This window comes from Oncorhynchus mykiss, chromosome 5 (genome assembly GCF_013265735.2).
Source record: "Oncorhynchus mykiss isolate Arlee chromosome 5, USDA_OmykA_1.1, whole genome shotgun sequence".
Lineage (NCBI taxonomy): Eukaryota > Metazoa > Chordata > Actinopteri > Salmoniformes > Salmonidae > Oncorhynchus > Oncorhynchus mykiss.
This window is the reverse complement of record NC_048569.1, coordinates 78311898-78320427: the sequence shown is the minus strand read 5'-3', so window position 1 is coordinate 78320427 and position 8530 is coordinate 78311898. Positions and strand designations below refer to the sequence as shown.

The 8530-nt window shown below is 41.0% G+C and overlaps 1 long non-coding RNA gene across 1 annotated transcript; it reads right to left on the bottom strand.

The window, feature by feature from the left end:
• Positions 1-1506: 1506 nt before the first annotated feature.
• Positions 1507-4502, bottom strand: LOC118964534. The gene is made up of 4 exons (XR_005051591.1): positions 4168-4502; positions 3716-3878; positions 1879-1974; positions 1507-1633 (listed from the first exon to the last, which is right to left on the bottom strand). It is a non-coding gene; the product is annotated as an uncharacterized LOC118964534 (long non-coding RNA).
• Between the last annotated feature and the right edge of the window lie 4028 nt (positions 4503-8530).

Below are 8530 nucleotides of genomic sequence, written 5' to 3'. Positions count from 1 at the left end.
GGGGTGTTCTCATCATCTGAACTGTCTTCTGTGGGCAAATAGAGATGAGCACAATCAAACAGCATGGCATTGGCAGGATGCAGTCATTGGCATGATGCAGTCACTGGCAGGATGCAGGCACTGGCAGGATGCAGTCATTGGCAGGATGCAGGCACTGGCAGGATGCAGGCACTGGCAGGATGCAGTCACTGACAGGATGCAGGCACTGACAGGATGCAGGCACTGGCACGATGCAGGCACTGGCAGGATGCAGGCACTGGCAGGATGCAGGCACTGACAGGATGCAGGCACTGGCAGGATGCAGGCACTGGCAGGATGCAGGCACTGACAGGATGCAGGCACTGGCAGGATGCAGGCACTGGCAACAGACAGCTCTATATGAGCTAGCTACACAGAGACACTAAGCTTAAGCTACAGACACAGAGATTGTTTCAAAATAAATAAATAAATAAATGTTAGGCAGTTAAAGTTTGAAAAGGGTTGCTTTGATTGTCAGAGTGACAGAAGAGAGAGAGAACCCAAGTGCAGAACAGCAGCAGAGAAAGCATGTCATGTCACACTAAGCTTAGAAACAATGCTGCCTGTGTGTATATAATGCACATCTTCACATCTACAGTTAATCATTAGCAATAGAATTAGAACCATGCCATAAAAGGCATGCTGTTTCTAAAGTGGAGAGAGAAGAGTTGCGATGAGACATTGGGAAATAGCTAGAAATGTTCCAGGTTGGGTTAGAATTTAGTATTTGGGTTTGTGCCCAATTCTGCCTGTTAGCATCATAATAATGTCTCTCTATTATGCTGATGTATTACTACTTTCATTAAGTCATTTAGTAAAGTATGTTTGACCACACAATGCAGATATTTAACTACACATTCCAAAGTTACAGAGAGGAAAAAACTACCTCAGTGGAAAAGGATACCTCCACATTTTTTTATTTCTCAAAAATAATAGGAAATTGGGCATCATTTGAGGTGAATAAAATTAGCATCATATACTTATAAAGGGCAATGATTATGTTTAACTCCGTGAATCAAATAAGCAAACAAAACCACGGGTCAAGCAAACAGTGACTTCTTTCAGAGCACAGAGATAATAGAACTCAGGTACCTTGCTCTGTGCAGCTCTGTGCAATGCCACTGGTGGAAGATCCTTCCAATGAGGACGAAGGTTCTAGAGGTGGCAGGTGGTTGGCTGAGGTGTTGGATCAGAGGCATGGAAACAAAGATGTCTCCTTGGGGACAACTAGGGGACCAAACAAAAACACAAATGATAAAGTCATTATATATAAAAACATATCCTTTCAAAACTGTCTTGAAAGATGAAGTTTGTGAAATGTGTTTGTAAGCTTATGTATGTACTGTATATACATGCGTTCCTGATATATACTCTTTCCACACTAGCTGGAAGCTTTTAAAATAATGCACATATTCAAATGCTTGAATCTTTCCAGTGATTGTGTCTTTCCAGCGGTTGACTTGATTCTTTCAAATGACCCACCTTGTCCTCTCGAACACTTTGACAGTGGTGTCACTGGCCAGGGAGCTGACCAGATTGACAATCTCTGTCAGGATGGGAGGAAGCAGGAACTGGGAGGCAATATCAGCGGTGCACTGCTGAATGGACGGGCATCCTGTTTACACCAGAGACAGAGCGAGAGAAAAGGAGAAGAAACAGAAAATGAGAGTCTCTCACAGAGACGAGATAGGAGACGACGGCTTCATCCCAAATGGCACCCTATTCCCTTTACAGTGCACTACTTTAGAGCAGAGCCCATCAAGCGAAACAGACAATCGGTTTGGGAAGCAGATCATCTTTTATATTACCTCCTCTCCTGTCAGAGAGGAGCCAGAGAGGAGCCAGAGAGGAGACACTCACCAACTTTAGCCATGAAGATAATCCAGGGCTGACAGGTGACCTGATACAGAGGGTGTAGGGTCCCAACGTTCCCTTCCTATAGCTGGGACACGTCTCCTGTTGGAACATACACACACACACACACACCCATTAACCAGTTAGAGCTCTAGGGGCGCTATTTCATTTTTGGATAAAAAACGTTCCCGTTTTAAGCGCGATATTTTGTCACGAAAAGATGCTCGACTATGCATATTCTTGACAGTTTTGGAAAGAAAACACTCTGAAGTTTCAGAATCTGCAAAGATTTTGTCTGTAAGTGCCCCAGAACTCATTCTACAGGCGAAACCAAGATGATGCATCACCCAGGAATTAGCAGAATTTCTGAAGCTCTGTTTTCCATTCTCTCCTTATATGGCTGTGATTGCGCAAGGAATGAGCCTACACTTTCTGTCGTTCGCCCAAGGTCTTAGCAGCATTGTGACGTATTTGTAGGCATATCATTGGAAGATTGACCATAAGAGACTACATTTTCCAAGTGTCCGCCTGGTGTCCTGCGTCGAATTCGGTGCGCAATTGCCAGCTGCTTCTACTTTACCATTTGATTCAGGGGAGAAAGCATGTGTCCAAGAACGATGTATCAATGAAGAGATATGTGAAAAACACCTTGATGATTGATTCTAAACAACGTTTGCCATGTTTTCAGTCGATATTATGGAGTTAATTTGGAAAAAAGTTCGCGTTTTGAGGACTGAATTTTCAGATTTTTTTTGGTAGCCAAATGTGATGTATAAAACGGAGCTATTTCTAATACACAAGGAATCTTTTTGGAAAAACTGAGCATCTGCTATCTAACTGAGAGTATCCTCATTGAAAACATCAGAAGTTCTTCAAAGGTAAATGATTTTATTTGAAGGCTTTTATGTTTTTGTTAATGTTGCGTGCTGGATGCTAACGCTAATGCTAACGCTAAATGCTAACGCGAAATGCTAACGCTAGCTAGCTACTTTTACACAAATGATTGTTTTCCTATGGTTGAGAAGCATATTTTGAAAATCTGAGATGACAGTGTTGTTTACAAAAGGCTAAGCTTGAGAGATGGCATATTTATTTCATTTCATTTGCGATTTTCATAAATAGTTAACGTTGTGTTATGCTAATGAGCTTGCTGATAGATTTACACAATCCTGGATACAGGGGTTTTTTCATAGCTAAACGTGACGCAGAAAACGAAGCGATTTGTCCTAAACAAATAATCTTTCAGGAAAAACTGAACATTTGCTATCTGAGAGTCTCCTCATTGAAAACATCTGAAGTTCTTCAAAGGTAAATGATTTTATTTGAATGCTTTTCTGTTTTTTTGTGTAAATGTTGCCAGCTGAATGCTAATGCTAAATGCTACGTTAGCCATCAATACTGTTACACAAATGCTTGTTTTGCAATGGTTGAGAAGCATATTTTGAAAATCTGAGATGACAGTGTTGTTAACAAAAGGCTAAGCTTGAGAGCTAGCATATTTATTTCATTTCATTTGCGATTTTCATGAATAGTTAACGTTGCGTTATGGTAATGAGCTTGAGTCTGTATTCACGATCCCGGATCCGGGATGGGGAGATCAGAAAGGTTAAACAGTGCAATACTGCTGACAAACTCCACATTTAACAGTGGTGAAAAGACTTTGTTTCAAGTGGTATTTTCTGTCTTTCAAATACTTTAGCTGAACTTAATTAATTGAGCTTGCCTGTCGCAATGAAACCAATAAAATAGTTCAAACTCTGCCCAAATAAAACACTCAAAGTATTTAGAAGAAAACAGATCCTCTTTTAACCCAGATCTAAATCCAGCCTGTGTATACGCTAACCTCTGGGCCTGCTCCAGTCCTACAGCCATGGACCTCTCCTGGCTCCACTGCTGCTTCACGTTCTCCGTCTTGTGTCTCCTACGTGTCCGACCCTCCTCCCCCTTCTCCTGCACGATGTCGTCTGTCGTCTGAGGGATCCCCAGCTCAGATGAGTCTGATTGCTCTGCAGGGAGGATCAACATTTCGTCATCACTCTTTACTAGTGAATCAAACAGCAACGTGGTTGTTCATATTCCAAATATCGATATAATGTTGATCTTGTGTGGATGTAGCACTGACAGAACCAACTCAGTTGAGACAACTGTTCGATGAAATATTCTGAAATGGTACTCTATTCTCTATACAGTACACTACTACCAGAAATAGAAAAGTTGTTCATTGGGGAATAGGGTGCCATTTTGGCCACAATCCACTTTTACAACACGTCACACTTGCAATGAAAGAGAACTCACTAATATTTCCCAGAAGCTTCGGCGGGTGGTCTTGCCAGTGGGTGTGGTAGACTAGGGGGTGCTTGGTCCAGTGTTGGGGCTGGTCCCGGAGGAGGGAGGGATCAGAGTGATGGAGGAGGGGCTGTTCTAAACACTCCTAGAGCCACTACGTCAAGCTGTCCTTAAATTCCTTCACTTCCAATGGAGGAGAACTTAAATGACCCAAAGAGAAGATGTGGAGATAGACAAGGGATGAACCTGATAACATTGATTGATTTTAAAACAAATCTGAATTTGATTGATAACATAGTCTACCATTTTAAACAACAATCTGAATTAACTTTCTAAGAGAACCAATAAAGCATTTGCAGTTCAGGTAGTGTAATAGTAGTATTTCCTCACCGTTAGTTGTGTCTTCTCTCTGACCTCTCCCAGGTGTGGTAAGGAACGTCTCCAGACGTGGCTTTAGAAGTTTCTGATAGGCTAATTGACATCATTTGAGTCAATTGGAGGTGTACCTGTGGATGTATTTCGAGGCCTTCCTTCAAACTCAGTGCCTCTTTGCTTGACTTCAGGGGAAAATGAAAAAAAATCAGCCAAAATCACCCACAGGTCTGGGTGATCCTTGGGAGCAATTTCCAAACGCCTGAAGGTACCACGTTTATCTGTACAAACAATAGTGCGCAAGTATAAACACCATGGGAACATGCAGCCGTCATACCGTTCAGGAAGGAGACACTTTGGTGCGAACAGTGCAAATCAATCCCAGAACAACAGCAAAGGACCTTGTGAAGATGCTGGAGGAAACAGGTACAAAAGTATCTATATCCACAGTAAAACGAGTCCTATATCGACATAACCTGAAAGGCTGCTCAGCAAGGGAGGAGCCACTGCTCCATGACTTCCATTAAAAAAAGCCAGACTACGGTTTGCAACTGCACATGGGGACAAAGATCGTACTGGTCAAAAATAGAACCTTTTGGCCATAATAACCATCGTTATGTTTGGAGGAAAAAGGGGAATGCTTGCAAGCCAAAGAACACCATCCCAACCGTGAAGCACGGGGTGTCAGCATCATGTTGTGGGGTTGCTTTGCTGCAGGAGGGACTGGTGCACTTCACAAAATAAATGTCATCATGAGGGAGGACAATTATGTGGATATATTGAAGTAACATCAGTCAGGCAGTTAAAGCTTGGTCTCAAATGGGTCTTCCAAATGGACAATGACCCCAAGCATACTTCCAAAGTTGTGGCAAAATGGCTTATGGACAACAAAGTCAAGATATTGGAGTGGCCATCACAAAGCCCTGACCTCAATCCTATTTAAAATCTGTGGGCAGAACTTTAAAAGCGTGTGCGAGCAAGAAGGGCTACAAACCTTACTCAGTTACACCAGCTCTGTCAGGAGGAATGGGCCAAAATTCACCCAACTTATTGTGGGAAGCTTGTGGAAGGCTACCCGAAACGTTTGACCGATGCTAAACAATTTAAAAGCAATGCTACCAAATACTAATTGAGTGTATGTAAACTTCTGACCCACTGAGAATGCGATGAAAGAAATAAAAGCTGAAATAAATCATTCTCTCTACTATTATCCTGACATTTCACATTCTTAAAATAAAGTGGTGATCCTAACGGACCTAAGACAGGGAATTTTCACCACGATTAAATGTCAGGAATTGTGAAAAACTGAGTTTAAATGTATTTGGCTAAGGTGTATGTAAACTTCTGACTTCAACTGTCTATAGGGTATAGGGTTCCATTTGGGATGCAGGCTCTGACAAGGTGTCCAGATTCCGTGACGGCTGCCCACAAGGGGTACTTGACTATACTCATAATACCATAGGCCTACTGGTAAAATCCATGAGGGGGTACTTTTCAAAACAAGTAGAACTCCACAGTTCTAAAGATACCCATATTTCCTAAAGAAAGGTTAATATAAGACTAGACCATTCTTAACTCTGCTCAATAGAATTATTCCACTATGCATGAGTACATTGCAGTAACTCTGTGTTTAGTCAGCCTATATCTCTCATGGGACAAGTCTCATCAGCCGTAAATATCACTGCCTAATCGGAAAACCATTAAATTAACTGGATGCTATTAAAACGAATGCACACATTATTTTGCTTGATTATTTTCCATTTCATTTCTTATTGAGCAGCATCTCTTCATAGGCTAGAGAAGCCATTATAACCGAGACCAAAGCCAGTTAAACACACACATTAAAGCTTTAATGCAGCAACATACTACTACTGGACTACATGAAAGAAAGACCATGCAACACAGCCTGAGCCCTTCTACAGTGTCCAGCTGAAGTGGAGGGGGGGCGAGAGAGAGAGACAGAGAGACAGAGAGACAGAGAGAGAGAGAGAGAGACACGTCACTCTGCATGCCACTTAAAAAGTAATGCAAGGAGCATAGGGTTACTGGAAATAACATTCTGGTCCACATTAAAGACTACTGCTGTTGAAGTACAGCCAATTTACTTGCAAAGAGACAATCTACCTAAAGAGTAAAGCACTGCCAAATGAAGCAATAGGTACAGTAAGATGAAGCAAGAGCAAGAAGCACACCCAGCCAGCCAGGCCAGTAGATGGCGCTATTGTGCACAGGACAGGCTGCAGAGTGGGAGCAAAGGTTGCTAAAGGTTCATGACACCTGATACCTTGGAACTGAGAGGGTGGGCAGAGGTGCTGAATGAGGTCCGACTTGGTACCTGAGTCAACAGACAGACAGGCAGAGACAGACAGACATACCCTCAATACATTACCTTCTGCTATCAGATACAGTGCCTTCAGAATGTATTCATACTCCTTGACTTATTTCACATTTGGATTAAATAGATTACATTTTCTAACCCCATAATGACAAAGTAAAAACATGTTTTTAGAAGAAAAAATTTGATTCACTGAAAATTAAACAGAAATATCTCATTTACATAAGTATTCACACCCCTGAGTCCATACTTAGTAGAAGCACCTAAGGCAGCGATTACAGCTGTGAATCTTTCTGGGTAAATCTCTAAGAGCACGATTATGACCTGAGTGAAGCGTGCGTAAATGGAATGTAATTCCCTTTTTATACACCTCTCTCTGTGCACATTCTGACGAATTTAAGTATGAGAATAGCGTGCTATTCACTTGCTATTCGTTTTGGGTGGAGATTGAATAAATGAAGGTATGGAGGAGGTGTGTCTACAGATATGATGTATTCTGACCTTGACTTAATTCCCTCATAAGATCTAGTGAATAAGATCTAGTGACCCTACCGGCTCCAAGAGGAAAAGGCATCTACTTGATTTTTTTCCCGATATAAATAACACCATTCTCCATGCATTAATTTCAACTTGATAAGAGCTAGGTAAATTAGTCATCTGTTTGGATAAGGGAATTGCAAATATAAATGACACTTGTTTTAGAAATATGTCACCTTATCATTGCTGGAGACAAAGGTGTAACCAGCCATATGTCAGCAAACTGATTCACATCAACTTTCCCACAGTAAAGTTTATGAAATGCTGTGCCATTGCGCAGAATTTAAATTGTATAGCTTTTTAACTTGCAGGGATGGGCACTATCGAATGTTTTAATTATAGGCTACGCAGACTTACTCTCTCCTGTCACTATCACGGTCAATTTTATCCAATATCAGCATTGACTGTCAGTAGGCCTAACACATTATTCAACTGACAATTTACTGTTCGCTCCCTTCAGTTGGTATAACCTACATTATCATTCCATTTAATTACATTGTTTAGTTTACCTTAATTTGCTTAATCTGTAAATGCCATCACAGCCATGTGGTTGATGTTGAGGAACATTGACAGTTGATAATATAAAAATAACCTGTAGACTAAATCGTTACGGAGCGGAGTACAGACCAAGCCATAACAGTTTGAACACGACACATGGTGAAATACTTGGCGGTTTCGTCACACAGTTCCATGATTAGTGCAGGCAATAGATGAGGGTATAGCCTACTATTGTACACTATTCTCCCTATTATAATTATATATGTACACTAATCTTACAAAATTACCATGGGTTGAAGAACTGAATGTGGCAATTTTCAGAATTAATCAATCCACCATTTTCTTTCTTCCATGCGTAAAGGCTCTCAAACCTGTTTATGATTCAAAAATACTTTTCTAACCTTAAATAATCTACAAGATCATAGTATTTTTTACATCTACCATTTGGTGCTGAAACGGACACAAAAAATGCATATATTTAGATGGGTTTCTTTAATTGATGCCTAATATTCTGAACCCGATCTCTCGATACATTTTATTGAGTCAGTCGACAAAAATCGAACTAAAAATGTACAGCGTATTTAAAGGGATGGCTTAAGATAAATGTACTGAAAAGCCTTTTGAATGAAA